The sequence below is a fragment of the Malania oleifera genome, chromosome 12 (genome assembly GCF_029873635.1).
Source record: "Malania oleifera isolate guangnan ecotype guangnan chromosome 12, ASM2987363v1, whole genome shotgun sequence".
Classification (NCBI taxonomy): Eukaryota; Viridiplantae; Streptophyta; class Magnoliopsida; order Santalales; family Ximeniaceae; genus Malania; species Malania oleifera.
The window spans coordinates 41,965,475-41,972,779 of record NC_080428.1 but is presented as its reverse complement, the minus strand read 5'-3'; positions in this window follow the sequence as shown (position 1 = coordinate 41,972,779).

Here is a 7,305-nt window from a genome sequence, read left to right as displayed (position 1 = left end):
GCTAAAGTATCCTCGATTTCCAACTCATCATAACTAATAACATGAGATGGATCCAATACGTACCTTCTCAGCATGGATACGTGAAACACATTGTGGACCCTTGAGAGTGATGGGGGTAGTGCAACTCTATAGGCTATCGGACCCACTCGCTTAATAACCTCGAATGGTCCGATATACCTCGGGTTCAACTTGCCCTTCCTTCCAAATCTCATCACTCCCTTCATTGGAGTAATTCTAAGGAATACTTTGCCCCCTACCTCAAACTCCAATTCATGGCAGCGAACATCTGCGTAGCTCTTCTGCCGACTCTAAGCCATTCTAATCCTCTCCTAGATCAAACCTACCTTCTCAGATGCCTGCTACACGAGTTCAGGTCCTAAAACTTGACGTTCCTTGACCTTATCCCAATAAAAAGGAGATCGACACCTCCGACCATACAAAGCCTCGAATGGTGCCATCCCTATACTAGCCTGGAAGCTATTGTTATAGGCAAACTCGACTAGTGGTAGAAACTGAATCCAATTACCACCGAAGTCCAATACACAAGCCCGTAACATATCCTCCAAGATCTGTATCGTCCTCTTCGACTGTCCAGTCTGGGGGTGGAATGTTGTACTAAAAGTAAGCTTCGTCCCCAGTGCTTCCTGCAAGCTTTTCCAAAATCAAGAAGTAAACCTCGGATCCCGATCTGAAATAATGGAAGCAGGCACTCCGTGCAATCTAACTATCTCATGTATGTACAGGTCTGCTAACTTCCTTAAAGGATAACCAACCTTCATAGGTACAAAGTGAGCAAATTTCGACAACCTATCCACGATCACCAAGATAGTATTCTGCCCGTGAAGCATTGACAGTAAACTAGTAACAAAGCCCATGGAAATATGCTCTCATTTCCATATCGGAATAGGTAAAGGCTGCAACAACCCTACCGGCCTCTGATGTTCAGCTTTCACCTGCTGACACGTCAGACATTGCTCCACAAACCAGGCAATATCCCTCTTCATACCACTCCACCAGAAGGACTCGCGCAAATCCCGATACATCTTTGTACTACCCGGATGTACCGTATACAAAGAACGATGTGCTTCCTCCAGAATCGTCCTTCTGATCTCATCGTCATTTGGAACACATAGCCTAGTCCTAAACCTCAACAAACCTCTGTCAAAGATGTTAAAATATACAGCCAAACCCTGCTGCACTTTCTCCACAATCTCAGTTAACTCTGCATCATTAGCCTGTGCGACTTTAATACGCTCATACAAGGTCGGCTGAATCACCAAGTTAGCAATGAAAGCCTAATGATCACCGAACACCATTTCCACGCCAAGGCTTTCCAGATCCCACCTGACACAATGCTAAGCTACAACTACAAATACTGCTACATGTTCTAACTTCCGACTCAACGCATCTGCTACCACATTAGCCTTTCCCAGGTGATAACTGATTGTGAAATCGTAGTCCTTAATCAACTCTAGCCACTGTCTTTGCCACATATTTAGCTCCTTCTGCGTGAAAAAGTACCTGAGGCTTTTGTCGTCAGTGAAAATCTCACACTGAACATCGTACAGGTAGTGTCGCCAAATCTTTAGGGCATAAACTACAGTAGCCAATTCCACATCATGTGTAGAGTAATTCTTCTCATACTCCTTAAGTTGCCAGGAAGCATAAGCTACCACCTTACCCTTTTGCATAAGCACACATCCCAAACCTTTCAGAGACGCGTCACTATAAATCACAAAACCCCCATCCCCCAAAGGAATGGTCAATACTAGAGCAGTAACCAACCGGTGCTTTAATTCGAAAAAGCACTGCTCGCAATTTCTAGTCTAGTCAAACTTCACTCCCTTCTTAGTCAATCGTGTCAAAGGTCTAAACAATTTAGAGAATCCCTTCACAAACCAACGATAGTAACCCGCCAGTCCTAGAAAACTTCAAACCTCCTACACACTCTTCGATCTAGCCCAGTCGACCACAGCTTCAATCTTGCTAGGATTAACAGAGATACTGCCCTTAGACACCACATAGCCTAAGAACGCGACCTGATTCAACCAGAACTCACACTTCTTCAGCTTAGCATACAACTTCTTCTCCCATAGAATCTGTAGCATCAACCTCAAATGGTTTCATGCTTTTTTGGACTCCTCGAGTATACCAGAATATCATCAATAAATGCCACCATGAATCAATCAGGTATTCATGAAAAACCCTATTCATCAGATCCATGAATACTGTCTGCGCATTGGTTAACCCAAACGGCATAACCAAGAATTCATAGTCGCCGTATCTGGTTCAGAAAGCGGTCTTTGCTACATCCTCAGACCTAACCCTCACCTGATAATACCCTAATCATAGGTCGATCTTTGAAAAGACTTGTGTTCCCTGCATCTAGTCAAAAAGATCATCTATATGAGGCAAAGGGTAACGGTTCTTCACCGTCACTTTGTTGATCTTACGATAGTCAATGCACATATGCATCGACCCATCCTTCTTCTTCATAAATCATACTAGAGCTCCCCAAGGCGAAACATTCGATCGAATAAAACCCTGGTCTAGTAGTTCTTGCAATTGCTCCTTCAACTCTCAAAGTTTTGCTAGAGCCATCTGGTACGAAGCTTTAAAGATCAATGCCTTGCCAGGTAGCAACTCTATTCTAAACTCCACCTCACGATCAGGAGGTAAACTGGCTAAGTCGTCTGGAAACACATCCGGAAACTCATTGACCACCCGAGTATCCTTGAGTCTCAACTCATCCCGTGGCAGTTCCTTCACGCAAGCTAGGTACCCCTAACAACCAACCAAGAGTAACCTCCTCGTCTGTAATGCCGATAAAATTTGTGGCGTTGAACGCACACATGACCCCACGAACTTATACTCCTACTCCTACTTCCCAGGAGGTCTGAACACTACTACTTTCTTATAACAATCAATCACCGCATAGCTGGAGAATAACCAATCCATTCCCAGTATGACGTTGAAACCCGACATGTCGTATACTACAAGATTTGCCATTAGCAGTCTCTCCTGAACCACATTTAGGCAGTTTCCTAACATATTACTACAGATCTTTACACTCCCAGTCAGCGTAGTCATAGAAAACATCTCATTCATCACACAGGTTTCCGCCTCACACAACTTCATAAAACTAGTAGATATGAACGAATGGGTTGCCCCCGAATCAAATAAAACAACAGCTCTATTCGAAGGCAATAACATGGTACCTGTCACCACATTCCCAGCGTGTTCCGCATCTATTGGAGTAAGTGAATATACTCTCGCCGGAGTCGTGGTCGCCTAGTGGTTCCCCCGCAGCATCTAATTACGCTCACGGTTCTAACTCTATGCAGGCATAATCCTCCTATGTTCCTGACAGCTCTTCACCATGTGGCCTGACTTGCCATAGTTATAGTAGACACCCCAAAATGGCTTACATTCTCCATCGTGCCATTTATATACTTGGCTGGATCCCCTTGAGAACTCGGCTACTCGGTGTTCTGCCGATAACCAGAGCTGTAGTTCTTCTTCTTCTTCTTCCACTGACCCTATCGAGGACCACTCTGGGGACCAGAAGACACTGGCCTCTTCCCCTGATCCTGCACTACCTCATCGCCCCGAAGGTCGGTCTCAACTATGGTGGCTTTATCCACTAAGACAGAGAACTCACGGATCTGCAGCATCCCCACAAGACGACGGATGTCTTTCCTCAGACCCCTCTCGAACCTTCGAGCCTTCTCGTACTCACCACCCAGATACCAAAACTCGTACCTAACAGGTACAAGCTGTAGTTAATGACACCCTCGCTTCCACACGCTAGGATGCTAATTACGACTACCTGAAGGACCTGAAAAACATTGTACGTACATTCAGGGTGAGACACCTCTCAATAAGGAAGAAAGCAGGTTATATCAGTGTGTGGCATACCAGTGTTATTTTACATACTTCATAACACTATAAAATATAATACAGTTCGAAACAATTCTATACAGTTTCATATAGTTACATACAGTTCCAGTATTTTCACAAAACCATTCTAGTACATATGATACCCAAAATATACGGTCAGTGTCATCACACTAGTACACAACTACACAAGATCACCTAAGTCTCACAGCGATTACATTCCTACATACGCAACTACGTCGCGATGACCAAGGCCCAATAGTGATTACATTGCTTCATACGCAACTACACAAGGTCACCTAAGTCTCACAGCAATTACATTGCTACACAAACAACTACGCTGCGACGACTGAGGCCTATAGTAATTACATTGCTCCATACAACTACACAAGGTCACCTAAGTCTCACAGCGATTACAGCTACACAAGCAACTACGCTGTGACGACCGAGGCCCACAGTGATTACATTGCTTCATACGGTGTAGAACACATCCATCGGTGAGTAGCCGGAACATACTGGTTATATTTCATATCCCGGATATAGAGCCAGCCACTCTTGCCCATGATAATTAACCGATACATGGCACAGCGTACGGTAATTAGCCGCCACATAGCTGTTTTGGCGTACGGAAATTAGCCTCCCTAGCCGATTTCACAAAACCTGGAATCATTTTGGAACTCACATTCCTATACATTTTAGCATATGGTAATAAGCCGCCACATAACTGTTTTACAAATACCTGGAACAAATACATACAACCATACATACCACACTTGTTTGGTTTATAGCAAATCATATCGTTTACAAATTCAAGTATACAGTTTATGCAAATATGGATTACGGTCACCTCAATAATACAGTTTCAGCGTCACTAACAGTTTTCCAAACCAAGTAGAGATGATACCCAAAACCCCCAATTTTCTCGAAAACTATAACCCGAAAATCTCACATTTTTACCTAATAGATTTCCCCAAATAAGTTACCAAAACATGCATACGATCGTAGCCTACAAGCTTACCGATCCTGATTTTGAAAATAAACTGATATAAACAGAATCCCCTTACCTTAACCTAAATTCCAACTACAAATTCTACGGTCCCCAAAACTATGAATCGAGACTCCAAAACCTACAAACCACAGTAAAGTATATGCTTACAATTCGTACTACTACACATATACTGAATCAGAAACAAAAACTGAGCATTACCTCGATTTTAGCTCGAAACTCGAAAACACTCAAAACGAGATTCTGATTCACTAGAAACGTAGAGAATCCTTCCCTAATTCTCGTAGTAACATTGGATTTATGAATTAGGTGATGAACGGTGAAGAAATCGAGGAGAGAGAGAGAGGGAGAGGGAGAGAGAGAGAGAGAGAGAGAGAGAGAGAGAGAGAGAGAGAGAGAGAGCTTCGAGTTCTAGAGAGAGGGAGAGAGAAATCTCCAAAACTTAGCAACTAAGCAACCCAAAAAGATCTTTTAATGACCTTTGACCCAGGTGATTTCGTCGATGAGATGGCATCCTCGTTGACGAGGTCTTCAGGGATTTCATTGATGAGACAGAGATTTCGTCAATGAACCTGATATTTCCAACTTTCTAGATCTCTCCGCTTTTCCTCTTCGACGAGCCTCTGAATTTCGTCGATGAAAAGCCTTCAACCTTCATCGACGAATGATGGCCTCGTTGATGAAGTCTGTACAATTACCCTTTTACCTTTCTTTCCATGTTAAACCCACATACTACGGTTCGGATTCTTAGAAGGAGTTAAGTAGTCAAATGAAAAGGATACTGGGTTTGCTGTTAGACAAGGGAAAGACAGTGCAAAAGTAGGATAATGAAACTGACATGGATCCCATCCACACCCTGAGGTTCACCCCGGTCCATGGGCAAACATCAGCACAACCTCCGGTTGCTGTAGGAAACCCCCTTCTGAATGTTGCTACAATCATTCCTACCACACCAATTCCAGGCATTCCTGTAGTTGGGGTACCCCCGATTACAATGACAGGTGTAAGGGAAAGCAGAATCGCAACCAAGCGCCATTGTGATGTGCTTGAAGAATGGTTGAGAGCCATTGAAGGCTCTAATTCATTCGGTTATGTTAATCCGGCGGACCTCTTCCTAGTACCAAAAATGGTCCTATCACCAAAATTCAAGATTCTGGTTTTTGAAAATTTTGATGGGACCCAGTGTCCACGAATTCATCTCCGATTGTATTTCCAAGCAATGGATGCCTACTTCGATGATGAACAACTGCTGATGCACTACTTCTAGAGCAGTCTCACTAGTACGATAACCATGTGGTATATCCACCAAGATAGAACGAAGATTCGCACATGGGGAGATCTGGCCAATGTTTTTTTAGCTCAATATCGTCATGTTATGGAGATGGTGCCAGATCAAATGGCCCTGTTGGAAATGGAGAAGAAGCCCACATAGAACTTTAGGGAGTATGCCTATAGGTGGAGGGATTTGGCAATCCAAGTGGACCCTTTGGTAGGCGACCGGGAAGCTATCACATTTTTCATAAGCACAATGAAAGATCCCTATTGCAGGCATCTTTAGGGAATAACTCCCCATGACTTCATGGACATCATGGCCGCAAAAGGTAGGATTGAGACCAACATCAAGGCCGGCCTGATCAAGGATAGTGGAAATGAGATTGGTGCGGGCAAGAAGTGGACAGGTAGGAAGAAAGATAAGGAAGCTCAGATGGTTCAAGGGCATTATCATCAGGGAGGCCTAAGAAAAATTTTATTGTCAGACCTGTCGTTAATTAGATTGCACATATCGGCGTGAGGCCTTAAATGGTTCCTCTCGAGCCTATGCCTGCCCAGCCAATCAACCAAGCACAAGAAAGGGGCTTCCAAAGGAATGCCAGGGGGATAGACTCTATTCTAATGACTTATTCAGACTTATTCTATCAATTGAAAGAGCAAAACACGGTTTCAACCATTCCAAGGACTCTTGTCCTACCCCCTTTCCCGCATTGGTACAACCTAGAGACCCAATGCACATATCATACCAATGCTCCTAGGCACACCATCGCGCGCTACTGGGTGTTCAAACACAAGGTACAAACGCTAAGGGACGCGAGGTGGTTGCATTTTGATGAAAAATAGTCTAGAATTCAGAGCGATCCTTTACACAAACATAGGGAAAGCAGCATTAAAGGCTTAGGAGCCGAGAAGGGGCAAAGAAGCATGCTAATGACAGATATTCCACCACAACCTGAACAAATTGGTCTGTCTTTCAACCGCTAGAGTGGAAAAATTTTGACTATTTGATGTACTACATGTGATGCTTTTGTAATCTTTGTTTTTCTTCGGTAACCCTTTGACAATTTCATTCAATAAATTATGCATTTTCATCATGAGTTCAATTGTCAAGGATTTGTTTGCTCATATTT